This window comes from Heptranchias perlo, unplaced genomic scaffold (assembly GCF_035084215.1).
Source record: "Heptranchias perlo isolate sHepPer1 unplaced genomic scaffold, sHepPer1.hap1 HAP1_SCAFFOLD_304, whole genome shotgun sequence".
Classification (NCBI taxonomy): domain Eukaryota; kingdom Metazoa; phylum Chordata; class Chondrichthyes; order Hexanchiformes; family Hexanchidae; genus Heptranchias; species Heptranchias perlo.
In genome coordinates this window covers 127,359-141,169 of record NW_027139316.1, presented here as the reverse complement: position 1 = coordinate 141,169, position 13,811 = coordinate 127,359, and the positions used below count along the sequence as shown (strand labels likewise).

Below are 13,811 nucleotides of genomic sequence, written 5' to 3'. Positions count from 1 at the left end.
CGGTGCGGTCTCTCTCTCTCTCTCTCTCTATCCCTCCAAGTGACTACGGTGCGGTCTCTCTCTCTCTCTCTATCCCTCCAAGTGACTACGGTGCGGTCTCTCTCTCTCTCTCCATCCCTCCAAGTGACTACGGTGTGGTCTCTCTCTCTCTCTCTCTCTGTCCCTCCAAGTGACTACAGTGCGGTCTCTCTCTCTCTCTCTCTCTGTCCCTCCAAGTGACTACGGTGCGGTCTCTCTCTCTCTCTCTCTATCCCTCCAAGTGACTATGGTGCGGTCTCTCTCTCTCTCTCTCTATCCCTCCAAGTGACTACGGTGCGGTCTCTCTCTCTCTCTATCCCTCCAAGTGACTACGGTGCGGTCTGTCTCTCTCTCTCTCCCTCCAAGTGACTATGGTGCGGTCTCTCTCTCTCTCTCTATCCCTCCAAGTGACTACGGTGCGGTCTCTCTCTCTCTCTATCCCTCCAAGTGACTACGGTGCGGTCTCTCTCTCTCTCTCTCTCTATCCCTCCAAGTGACTACGGTGCGGTCTCTCTCTCTCTCTCTTGCTGTGATCTGTTGACTGAAAAGTTCTCTTCTTCCTTGCCAGAATCTTGTGCGCCTTCCTCAGCTTTTGAGGTCTCTTCTTATTCCCGTTTTCAGTTTATGAGCATTTCACTCTCACATCCACATCTCTCAGCCTGACCATTATTCATGTCTCTCAACCTTCAGAAGTTACATTCCAAGCATAACTCCTGGTCCCATCCGTGCCTTGTTGTTACAGACTTAACAGAACCTTATTTAGAGTTGACATTGCCAGCCTTCACAGAACCGTTTGTATAAACAGACTTCTGCTCACGAGCTTGTGGAGGCTCGAGATAGAGAGGCCTGAGCCTGAGTGACTCCTTGATTTAATGAACCTTCAGTCCCTGTATCTACATGTCTTTTAGACATTATGCTATGACAGCACATTCCTCCCTTAGGTCTGTCAATTCCCACTTTACTGTTGTCAGCATCGTTTTAGTTTTAACTGCAAACTTGACTATAATAACCATCATGCATCCTTCTCGGCCCACCAGCACTTTCTTATTGAACACACGTTACATGGTTCATTCTATATTAATACACAGTACAGTTTACATTTATAGATACATAGATTCCCAGTACATTTTGTTCCACTTCTAATATTGATTATAATTATACTAAATTCTATCTGTTAATGGGTTAATCCTTACACGTTGTTCGTCCTGACTCTAAACACCATAGTTCAGTCCTGGATGGGATTAACTGCAGAATCCAACCCCTGCCGTCACTTGTGAACTCGCTGGTGTCTCAGCACATGTGATGACTGAGTGAATCCCTTCCCACACACGGAGCAGGTGAACAGTCTCTCCCCAGTGTCAGTGTGTTGGTGTTTCAGATCATTTGTTTTAAAGCCCTTCTCACAGTCAGAACATTTCAGAGGTCTCTTATCAGAGTGAACTCACTGGTGTCTCAGCAGGTGTGATGACCGAGTAAATCTCTTCTTACACAGGGAGCAGGTGAACGGCCTCTCCCTGGCGGGAGTGTGTCAATGTCTTCACAATTTGTATCTGCATTTAGAGCTCTTCGTGCAGTCAGAACATTAAAAAGGTCTCTCCCCAGTGTGAACCAGTTGGTGTGTCAGCAGTTTGGATGAAATAGTGAATCCCTTCCCTCACACGGAGCAGGTGAGCGGCCTCTCCCCAGTGTGAGTGCGTTGGTGTGTCAGCAGATTCCTTTTGCTTTTAAACCTCTTCTCACAGTCAGAACATTTAAAAGGTCTCTCATCGGAGTGAACTCGCTGGTGTGTTAGCAGGGTGGAAGAATGAGTGAATTTCTTCCCACACACGGAGCAGGAGAACGGCCTCTCCCCAGTGTGAACTCGCTGGTGTATCAGCAGGTGGGATGACCGAGCGAATCTCTTCTTACACACGGAGCAGGAGAACGGTCTCTCCCCAGTGTGAGTGCGTTGGTGTGTCAGCAGATTAATTTTGCTTTTAAAGCTCCTCTCACAGTCAGAACATTGAAACGGTCTCTCATCAGTGTGAACAAGTTGATGTTTCAGCAGGGAGGATGAATGAGTGAATCTCTTCTTACACACGGAGCAGGTGAATGGCCTCTCCCCAGTGTGAACTCGCTGGTGTGACAAAAGTTGTGATGACAGTGTGAATCTCTTCCCACACACGGAGCAGGTGAACGGCCTCTCCCCAGTGTGAACTCGCTGGTGTTTCAGCAGGTGGCATGATCGAGTAAATCTCTTCTTACACACGGAGCAGGTGAACGGCCTCTCCCCAGTGTGATTGTGTCGATGAGTTTCCAGCTCTGAAGGGTAATTGAATCCCTTCCCACAGTCCCCACATTTCCACGGTTTCTCCGTGGTCCGGGTGTCCTTGTGTCTCTCCAGGTTGGACGATCAGTTGAAACCTCGTCCACACACAGAACACGTGTACGGTTTCTCCCCGCTGTGAACGGTGCGATGTTTTTTCAGGCTGTGTAACTGGTTAAAGCTCTTTCCACAGTCAGTGCACTGGAACACTCTCACTCGGGTGTGTGTGTCTCGGTGCTTTCCCACTCACACTGCTGTTTGAAATCTTCTCCCACAGACAGAACAGACAAACATTTCTCCTTCCACATTCAAAGGCCGATGATATTCAGGTCCTGATGAATCGAGTGACTCTGTCAGATCTTGGCATGCTGTTTGGTTTGAGTTTCCCTCTGCAAATCCTCCCCTTCTAATACCCTATAAAGGAGTTTATAAAAGTCATCACTGTAAGTACAGGGTAGAAATTGAGAACAGACAATTCTAGTTTCTACAAAACCTTCTTTCCTCTCTTGTGCCTCAAAGCTGTAAATCCCCGTCCCACACACTCTCCCTCCTCCCTGTGCTGAAATCCAAACCCATCGCATCATCTTTCAGTGGCCCGAAACCATGAGTGAAAGGGTGAGAGAGTGAATGTGAGAGAGTGAATGTGAGAGAGTGAATGTGAGTGTGAGAGAGTGTGAGTGAATGTGAGAGTGAGAGTGTGAATGTGAGAGAGAGTGTGAGTGAATGTGAGAGTGAATGTGAGTGAATGTGAGTGAGTGAGAGAGTGAATGTGATTGAGTGTGAGAGAGTGTGAGATCGTGAATGTGAGTGAATGTGTGTGAATGTGAGTGAGTATGAAAGAGTGAACGTGAGGGAGTGAGTGTGAGAGAGTGTGAGTGTGAGAGAGTGTGAGTGTGAGAGAGTGTGAGTGTGAGAGAGTGAGTGTGAGTACAGCAGTGGGCTCGGTGTGGAGAATGAAGTGGGGCAGGTGGAGCATGTTTCAGTGGGGCAGCAGTGATCATAATCTCATTAGGTTTAGAATATTTATGGAAAAGGACAGGTGACAGTCAAATGTGAAAATTCTTAACTGGAGGAGGGCTAATTCCAGTGAGTTAAAAAGGGATCTTTTCTGTGTGGATTGGAATCAAAAATTGTCAGGCAGAAGAGTAATTGAACAGTGGGAGGCCTTCAAGGAGGAGTTGGTTTGGGTGCAGAGTTGACAGATTCCAATGAGGAGGAAAGGAACAGCATCCAAAGCTCGAGCTCGGATGAATAAAGATATAGAGATCACCATTTCTCCTTCATTTGTAGACGCTCCCTGACCAATCACATATCTCCTTCATTTACAGATGCTCCCTGACCAATCACATTTCTCCGTCATTTACAGACGCTCCCTGACCGATCACCAGTTCTTCAATTACAGACACTCCCTGACCGATCTCCATTTCTCCTTCAATTACAGACGCTCCCTGACTGATCACCATTTCTCCTTCATTTACAGATGCTCCCTGACTGATCACTATTTCTCCTTCAATTGCAGACGCTCCCTGACAGATCACCATTTCTCCTTCATTTACAGATGCTCCCTGACCAATCATATTTCTCCGTCATTTACAGACGCTCCCTGACCGATCACCAGTTCTTCAATTACAGACACTGCCTGACCGATCTCCATTTCTCCTTCAATTACAGACGCTCCCTGACCGATCGCCATTTCTCCTTCAATTACAGATGCTCCCTGACTGATCACCATTTCTCCTTCATTTACAGATGCTCCCTGACTGATCACTATTTCTCCTTCAATTGCAGACGCTCCCTGACAGATCACCATTTCTCCTTCATTTACAGACGCTCCCTGACCGATCACCAGTTCTCCTTCATTTACAGACGCTCCCTGACCGATCACCATTTCTCCTTCATTTACAGATGCTCCCTGACCGATCCCCATTTCTTCTTCATTTACAGACACTCACTGACCGATCTCCATTTCTCCTTCAATTACAGATGCTCCCTGACCGATCACCATTTCTCCTTTAATTACAGACGCTCCCTGACCGATCACCATTTCCCCTTCATTTCCAAACGTTCCCTGACCGATCACCATTTCTCCTTCATTTACAGACGCTCCCTGACCGATCACCATTTCTCCTTCATTAACAGACGCTCCCTGACCGATCCCCATTTCTCCTTCATTTACAGACGCTCCCTGACCGATCACCATTTCTCCTTCATTAACAGACGCTCCCTGACCGATCCCCATTTCTCCTTCATTTACAGACGCTCCCTGACCGATCACCATTTCTCCTTCATTTACAGACGCTCCCTGACCGATCACCATTTCTCCTTCATTTACAGACGCTCCCTGACCGATCCCCATTTCTCCTTCATTTACAGACGCTCCCTGACCGATCCCCATTTCCCCTTCATTTCCCGGCGGGTAGTGAGGGGGGGATAATGTTCACTGTTTTATATTCGGGTCTGGGGCCGCACTCGGGGTTTGTAAAGCCTGAGCCTGGGCCTGAGCCCGGACCCGGGCCCCGGGGTTTATTGAGCCTCTTGCTCCGATCCTCTGACCTGCACCGAACGCGCTCCTCCCGCAGCCTCGACTGGCCGCGCATGCTCAGGACACACTGACCGATAATGAGTCACTACTGCGCCTGCGCACTGGGCTCCACTGATTCAGATAGGGCACAATCTGAACCGCGCTGCATGCTGGGTGATGCAGCCTCCATTGATGATCTTAATATCAGGCCGAAAAACAAAGACATTGGAAGCAGGAAGAGCGCGTTTGGACCAAGGATAATAAAATAAACTGAAACCCCAGCGCTTCGAGCCATTAAAACCGGCACAAACACACAGCATAGAAGCCCTCCCCCCTCCACCCCGAATTTGGTGAACTCCAGAAAAAAAATTTTCAGTGACTTTTATTAATTTCGTTTTATTAAATGTTGCAACTGAAGGGTTCAATTAATGTTTATTTTCCAAATGCACCTCGGGACCGCCAGTCTCACAATTAATCCCGCCTGGCGATTAAGGAGAGTTCCGGACCAATAGGAGGAGCGGAAATTTATAGGCATTTCATATAACTCTTGGGGTGTTGCAGGGATCAGTACTGTGGCCTCAATTATTTACAATGTATGTCAATGACTTGGATGAAGGAACAGAGTGTCTTGTGGCCAGATTTGCTGACGGTACAAAGATAGGTGGAAAAGCAAGTTGCAATGAGGACACAACGTGTCTGCGAAGGGATATTGACAGGTTAAGCGAATGGGCAAAAAATTGGCAGATGGAATATAATGTGGGAAAATGTGAAGTCATTCACTTTGGGAGGAAAAAAATATTTTGCTTTTTTATTTGAATGGAGAAATACTACAAAATGCTGCAGTACGGAGGGATCTGGGTTTCCTCGTGCAAGAAGGACAAAATTCAACATACAGGTGCAGCAGGTAATCCGGAAGGCAAACGGAATATTGGCTTTTATGTCTAGGGGGATGGAGCATAAAAGCAGTGAAGTCATGCTACAAATGTGCAGGGTGCTGGAAATGTACAGGAACCTAAAGCAATTAAGATTAGTAAAGAAAAAGTACTGGTGGAATTAATGGGACTAAAAGCTGACAAATTCTTTGGACCTGATGGCTGACATCCTTGGGTTTAAAAAGAGGTGGCTGCAGAGAAAGTGGATGCACTGGTTTTATCTTCCAGAGTTCCCATGATACTAGAAAGATCCCCATGGATTGGAAGGTACCAAATGTAACCCCGTTATTCAAGAAAGAGGGAGAGAGAAAACAGGGAACTACAGAACCTTTAGCCTGACAATAGTAGTAGGGAAATTGCGAGAATCTATTACTAGGGACGTGGTAACAGGGCACTTAGAAAATCATAATATGATTAGGCACATGCAACACGGTTTTATGAAAGGGAAATCGTGTTTGACAAATCTATTAGAGGTTTTGAGGGTTTAGATAGCAGGGTAGATAAGGGAGAACCAGTGCATGTCGTACATTTGGATTTTCAAAAGGCATTCGATAAGGTGCCACACAAAAGTTTGTTGAACAAGATTAGGGCTCATGGGATTGTGGGTAATATATTAACATGGATTGGGGATTGGTTGACGGACAGAAAACAGAAAGTCGGAATAAACAGGTCATTTTGGGGTTGGCAGGTTGTAACTAGTGGGGTGCCGTGAAGATCAGTGCTTGGGTCTCAGATATTTACAATCTATATCAATGACTTAGATGAGGAACCGAGTGTAATGTATCCAAGTTTGCTGACGATACAAAACGAGGTGGGAAAGTAAGCTGTGAGGAGGACACAAAGAGGATGAAAAGTGATACAGACAGGTTAAGTGAGTGGGCTAGAAGTTGGCAAATGAAGTATAAAGTGGGGAAATGTGAGGTTATTAACTTTGGTCGGAAGAATAGAAAAGCAGAATATCTTTTAAAAGGTGAGAGAGTATGAAATGTTGGTGTTCAGAGGGATTTGTGTGTCCTTGTACACGGATCACAGAAAGTTAACATGCAGATGCAGCAAGCAATTAGGAAAGCAAATGGTATGTTGGCCTTTATTGCGAGGTGGTTGGAGAACAAGGATAAGGAAGTCTTGCTGTAATTATATAGGGCTTTGGTGAGACCACATCTGGAGTACTGTGTACAGTTTTGATCTCCTTACCTGCGGAACGATACACTTGCCTTAGAGTGGGTGCAACAAAGGTTCACGAGATTGATTCCTGGGATAAGAGGGTTGTCCTGTGAGGAGAGATTGAGCAGAATGGGCCTATATTCTCTGGAGTTTACAATAATGAGGTGTTCTCATTGAAACATGTAAAATTGTTAGAGGGCCTGGCAGGGTAGATGCTGGGATGCTGTTTCCCCTGGCTGGAGAGTCCAGAACTAATGGTTATAATCTCAAGATAAGGGGCTGGCCATTTGGTACAGAGATGAGGAATAATTTCTTCACTGAGAGGGTTGTGAACCATTGGAATTCTCCACCCCAGAGGGCTGTGGATGCTGAGCCATTGAATAGATTCAAAACTGAGGGAGATCGAATTTTGGACACAAAGGAACTCAAGGGATATGGGGATAGGTCGGGAAAGTGGAGTTGAGGCCGAAGATCAGCGATGACGTTATCAAATGGCGAAGCAGGCTTGAGGGACTGAATGGCCAACTCTTGCTCCTTTCGCTGATGTTGGTCCACTGGAAAAGCAGAACTTGCCAGCTGTTTTAAAACTTTTAGCCTGAACAGGGACTTGAACCCTGGACCCTCAGATCACTACCTGTTTTAAAAGTCTGATGCTCTACCGACTGAGCTATCTAGGCTCGCTGTTGGATTGGTTTCCATCATACAGATTCATGGTGGGACTCTGAATTATCCCTGTCGATGGAGAAGAAGGGGAGAATTCCTGTTTACAATTTTCAGCAACGTGTTGAGGAGAATCCTTGTTTCTGTTGAACATGATGTAAGAAACATGGACAGCGAACTTGTGATTTTACAATTCTTCTTGTTTGTACAAAATGTTTTGTCATTCGTTCGCAGCAATTAAAAAATACACTTTACCCAATGGCTCAAAAGCTGAACTTGTTCCACACGGGAGCTGGGAAAGGCCTCTCGACATTTCAGCCGATCAACAATTGAAAGCTGAATAATTTCACCCGTTACACCGTGACACCAGGCAGCAGATTTGCCTCCCGAATTTTCCCAACACGACACTTCAAACCGATGAATACCTGCTTCACGGAAAGAAGAATTGTGTTTTTGGTTCTTTAGATTTAAAGATGTCGTGCCGGCGGCTTTACCATTTCAGCTCTCGCCAATCGCCCCCTCTCCCTCCTATAAACAAATAAACTCTCACCTGCTATTGCAAGACGGGAGGTCAGAGGAGCCTCAGTGCCCACATGGGGACATGAAGAAGTCGATGTGTTATGGAACCGGTTGTACCTTGAACTCCAGTCAAAATGTTTAGATGGTTCAACTACTTTAGATGGCGCTGAAACTCACAACCCCAGCATTTCTCGAGTGTATAATTATTGTAGAAATAACGCGCGCTGACCGATTGCTCCACTGGAGCCGCGCACGGTCTGTGTCCCCAGTGCTCCCATCAAACAGCTTCATCCTCGGTCTCTCAATTATCACTTCCTGATCTTTCCCACACAGAAGCCTCCAAACAAGAGGCGATTCGTTAAACATCAGCAGATCTTTAAAAGCCGTGAAATCTTAAACAATGCCCCTGAAGACAATAACATTTCATTATATTATTATTGACTAAAGGCCAATTTTTTCACGGTACTTTAAGGAGGATTTGGGCAAAGTGGGAGCTGAAATTATGAAACTCTCTCTGGGCTGTCGTTGATTGGAGAGATGGGCGTTATTTCATTTGAAAACCGAGGTTCGGAACTTCCTGATGATGAAGTGTGAGAGAAGATTGTGGTTAGTGGCAGTTGCCGGGGAGATCGAGAGGAGAGGGAGAAAAGTCAAAGTCACAGCTGTGACAGCTCAAGTGCTCTGCTTATCTGTAATATTTAGACAGTAATGTACAGTACAGGGCAAACCAGTTTAGAATGTGACCGTGACACGTAAATGTGACGACACGTTCTTGTTTCTGGGCTCATTGAGGTCGGGGTATAATTCTCGATGCGAGGTTCATATCCCGGCGAATCCCTCATTTAGCCCGGGACTTTTGATCTTGAGCTGCGGTTCAAACTTTTGCAAAGAGGGAAAGGAAGTCCCCAAATCACTCCACCTGAATCTGAAGCGCTTTCGGAAGAAATTCAGTTCAAACAATCAGGACTTTAAAGGCACCTCAATGACCTGCACTTTCATTGATCGAGCTTTCTTTGCAATTGCATTCGACCTTGAAACCGCTCTGGGTTTTCATCTCACTGAAGCAGAGTGAGGCCGCTCTGTATCTGTGAGCATGTTGGTGACGAGTTTCGCTCTGATATTGGTCGCTTTCAATTTTGAAAAGTTCACCAAGCTCAGGGAAAAGAAACCGAGAATCAAATTGTCCCTGTAAGTGATGAATTGAAGGTATTGGTGCTCCAAGCAGATCTGGAAAATTCAAAGTGCGGTCGCTCAGGAATTCCAAATCCACCCTCTCGCCACTCGGCGATCATATTAACTGAGCTTTACTCTGGCCCAGTGACACCGCGCTGAAATCGAGTATTTCTCCGGCACGTTTCTCTTAACTTCACAGTTGCTGGTTTAAGAGTGAAGACCAGCTCGTTGGATTTTCACTCCTGCAAGTTTCAACCATTCATTTTGGAAAAGTAAACTGACAGTAGACAGCTGTTCTATTGGTCACTGCAATCAAAAAGTTCAGCTCAGTGAGTTACTGGTTCAGTGGGTGACTTCTTCACCTGTCTCGGTGGTGCTATCGGTTGGCGCAAAAGTTTGATGTTTCGAGCCCTAATTTTATTTTCCCTCAGGATTCATCACCTCAAAGTTCCAGGGTTTCAATGTGTGTTTTGTCTGCAAGAAAATGTACCGTGATCATTGCCGGCTGAGCAGGGCTGATATTCCACCATTTACCCTGTTGTCGGAGAGCAGGCACATGAATCATATAAAGGAATGGAACATTGGCTTCACGGAAATCACAATTCATAACCCATTTATTTTAAGCGGGTTTATTTTAAATGAGTTAACGCCTGCCTTAAATGGTAGACTCAGGACAGTCACACAAACAGGTTAAATCTTCATAGAACAATTACCACAGTCATTTTTAGACTGGACGCCGCACGGTGACTTTGCTATCAGTGAAGAGAGACGAGAAAGACCAAAGTGCCGTTTGCCCCTCTCAGTGTGGCCCTGAAGGACTGTGTCCAGGCTGAAGTTCTGTTCCCACCGGACGATCCTCCCCCCTGATTGTCCTTTCTGAGCTCTAGTCAGGTGATGCTAAACACTCAGGTGGGAAAGACCAAAATCTACAACAAGGTGATTAAAACAAAGCTGATTTATTTAACATATCCAGAATATTAAACTCCAGCCCAGTTATAGGGCTTATTAACATCAGGAGAAACAAACCCCAACTGTCAGAATGAACATGGTTCAGTCCTGGATGGGATTAACAGCAGAATCCAACCCCTGTAGTCACTTTTGAACTCCCTGGTGTCTCAGTACGTGTGATGACTGAGTGAATCCCTTCCCACACACGGAATCATAGAATCAGAGAAAGCTACAGCACAAGAGGAAGCCATTCGGCCCATCGTGTCTGTGAGGGCCGAAAAAGAGCTATCCAGCTTAATCCCACTTTCCAGGGCTTGGTCCGTAGCCCTGTAGGTTACGGCACTTCAAATGCACATCCATGCACTTTTGAAATGAGTTGAGGTTTTCTGCCTCGACCACCCTTTCAGACAGTGAGTTCCAGACCCCGACCACCCTGTCCGCTTCTGTGTGTCCTCGAACTTTATCACTGCTATCCGGAGGTCGAGGAGACAACCATTCGCTCCTCAATGACATAAATCGTGAATTATACCCTGACCCCGACAAGCCCAGAAACAAGAATGTGTCCTTAAATTAAAGTGTTACAGACACATTCTATGAGAGGTCTGTCTGTGCGATGAAATGGTGTTTTTGAACAGTCATTCTGATATTGGTTTCCTCCTCAAACCTCAACAAATACCAATTCCAAAGTGTGACTTTGTCGCTGAATTCCACAAATTAGGTAAAAATAATAAGTTACATAAAACACTGCTGGGAGTTGAACCCAGGATCGCCTGTTTACAAGACAGATGCTTTAACCAACTAAACCACAGCACCAATTCACAGCACCTGTTCCCCACCTCGTCTCACTAATATCGATCAGTGACACGTTACTGTCTGTTCGAGGCACAGACCGTTTTATCTTTGTCTGTTTCCCTTGTCCGTTTACCTGTGCATCCTGATACTGCCTGCATTTCTCGCTGTGTTTATCTTTGTGTATCCATCAGTGTGTTGATACACGGATGATTAAGTGTGCTTGTGTTTGTTACATTAAATAAATTAGGGGTTCAGACAATTCTCACTCTGACATTGGAGAACTATTGAGCTGAACTTTACAGCGAAGTCTTGTTTATTGTGGTGCTGAAACGAAAAAACCGAAGAGGTCCAAAAAGGGAAAAGGAGAAAAAACTTGTGAGGGAAAATAACGACAACAATCAAGGTATTTACAGGTATATTAAGAGAAAGAAGAGTGACGAAGAGTAATGTGGGACCCTTAAAGACAGATGGAGGTGATATTGTAATTGAAAATCAGGAAATGGCAGAGTTGCTAAATATTTACTTTGCATCGGTCTTCATAGAAAAGGATGAGGCGAACATAGCAGAGACACGAGGAAAAACTGTAAATAAATCAAGGGGATTCAGTGTAAATAAAATAATGGCAATGGAGAAAATAATGAGATTGGAGATTGTCAAATCTCCAGGACCTGATGTTTACCATCCCAGGGGAATAAGAGGAATAGGTAAGGAACTTGTACATGCTTACTCATGATCGATCAAAACTCTCTTGATTCAGGAATTGTTGCTTTAATTGAAACATTGTCAATGTCACTCCATTATTTCGGATGGGTCGGAGAGATAAAGTTGGAAATTCTAGGCCTATCAGTCTGACGCCTGTTGTGGGGAAGTTACCAGTATCCGTTATTGGGGAAAGAATGACTGAGCACTTGGATAAATATGGAGTAATCAGAGAGAGCCAGCATGGATTTGTAAAGGGGAAGTCAAGTCTAACAAAGCTCGTTGAACTTTTTGAAGATGTAACTAACGTGCTCGATAATGGAGTGTCTCTGGGTGTTAGATGGACATTGACTTCCAAAGGCATCCAATAAGGGACCACATAAGAGACTGTCAACAAAAATGAGAGTGCGTGGAATTTAAGGCAACCTATTGAAATGGGTCGGGAGTTGGTTAGAAGGTGGGAGGCAGAGGCCCGGGATAATAAGGGATGTACTCAAATTGGCCGGATGTGATTAGTTCTGGGGCATCAGCTTTTTCCGATATGTATAAATGACGGAGATGAAGGAATAGAGAGCCGAACACTCACGTTTGTCGCTGACATCGAGTTAGGAGGCGCAGTGAGTAGTGTAGATGGGAGCATAAAGTTACAAAGGGGAATTGATAGATTCAGTGAGTTGGTAAAACTGTGTCAGATGGAGCTTACATAGAATTACATCGAATGTACATCACAGAAACAGGCAATTCGGCCCAACTAGACTATACCGGTGTTTATGCTGCAGACGAGCCTCCTCCAACCCCTCTTCATCTAACCCTATGAGCAAACTCTAATATTCCCTTCTCCTCTATGTGCTTATCCAGCTTCCCCATAAATGCATCCATTCTATTCGCCTTAACTACTCCTTGTGGTGGCGAGTTGAACATTCTAACGACTCTCTGGGTCAGTCTGTTTCTCTTGAATGCCAGATTGGATACATTAGTGACTGGATGATATTCATGGGCCCAATGTTTTGGAGTCCCCACTCCCACAAGTACGAACACCTTGTCTATGCCGAACCTATAAAGCCCTCACATAATCTTAAAGCCCGATATCAGGTCACCCTCAGCCTCCTCTTTTCTGTACAGAAGAGCCCCAGCCTGTTCAAACTTTCAATATGGGGAAGTATAAGGTCATCTACTTTGGACGGAAGCAATATAGATCAGAGTGTTTTCTAAATGGTGAGAAGCTCGGAACTATGGAGGAGCAGAGAGATTCAGGGATCGAAGTACAGAAATCACTAAAAGCCAGTGGACTGCTGAAAAAATAATTTGAAAGTCGAATGTGATGTTGGCCTTTACCTCAAGGGAGCTGGAATTCAAAGACGTGGAAATATGTTCCAGATAGAAAGCTCTGGTGAGACCCCATTTAAAGTATTGCATTCAGTTCTGGGCACACCCCTCAGGAAAGACATATTGGCCGTGGAGGGGATGCAGCGCAGTTTCACCAGAATGATACCGGGGCTAAAATGGTTACATTATGAGGTCAAGTTGCGTGGACAAGGTTTGTATTTCCTCGTGTATAGAGGATTAAGTGGTGATGTAATTCAGGTGTTGAAGGTGAATCAATGATCCAATGGTGGGTGTGTGAGTTGGTGCTGAATCGGTCCCCTTCAGTGAAGAGAGGGTCAGCGGGCGCCTGACAGACACGGCTCGGAACGGGACTCGCTTCTCTCCGGCGGCAGCGGCTGGTTTAGAGAGATCTCTCTGTCTGCTGCTGTTACTCCGCCTACCGCACTCTGGGAGAACCGCGGAGCTCGGTCCTCATTTTTCTCTTATGGATCCGGCTCCATCCGTTTACTGTTGACGCGAGTGCGTCTGATACCAAGTCAGTCAGAAGCGGGTGCAAATCACAACATAGGCACAGGCCCAAGGACTGGGGACTGGTTTGATATTGGCTCCTTTTTAAGGGATAGGCTGTAGAATGTTTGTACAATAATAATGATCAGAATTAACTTTGATACAATGAAGTTTTTTCTGTTTCAGATTTACAATTTCTCTTTGTGTGTTACTGACAGCAGAGGCTATAACGGAGCCCAGTGACTGG

The 13,811-nt window shown here is 45.5% G+C and overlaps 2 protein-coding genes and 2 non-coding genes across 4 annotated transcripts in view; 1 reads left to right on the top strand and 3 right to left on the bottom strand.

The window, feature by feature from the left end:
• The window catches only part of LOC137311134 (zinc finger protein 84-like), a 76,073-nt gene that overhangs the window by 26,825 nt on the left and 35,437 nt on the right, over positions 1-13,811 (top strand). The gene's annotated exons all lie outside the window — the stretch shown is intronic.
• The window catches only part of LOC137311135 (zinc finger protein 229-like), a 155,312-nt gene that overhangs the window by 123,939 nt on the left and 17,562 nt on the right, over positions 1-13,811 (bottom strand). The window lies entirely within an intron of this gene.
• trnak-uuu (transfer RNA lysine (anticodon UUU)) lies at positions 7,533-7,617 on the bottom strand. Its single transcript is given in 2 exon segments — positions 7,533-7,568; positions 7,581-7,617. It is a non-coding gene; the product is annotated as a tRNA-Lys (tRNA).
• Positions 10,980-11,053, bottom strand: trnat-ugu (transfer RNA threonine (anticodon UGU)). Its single transcript has one exon. It is a non-coding gene; the product is annotated as a tRNA-Thr (tRNA).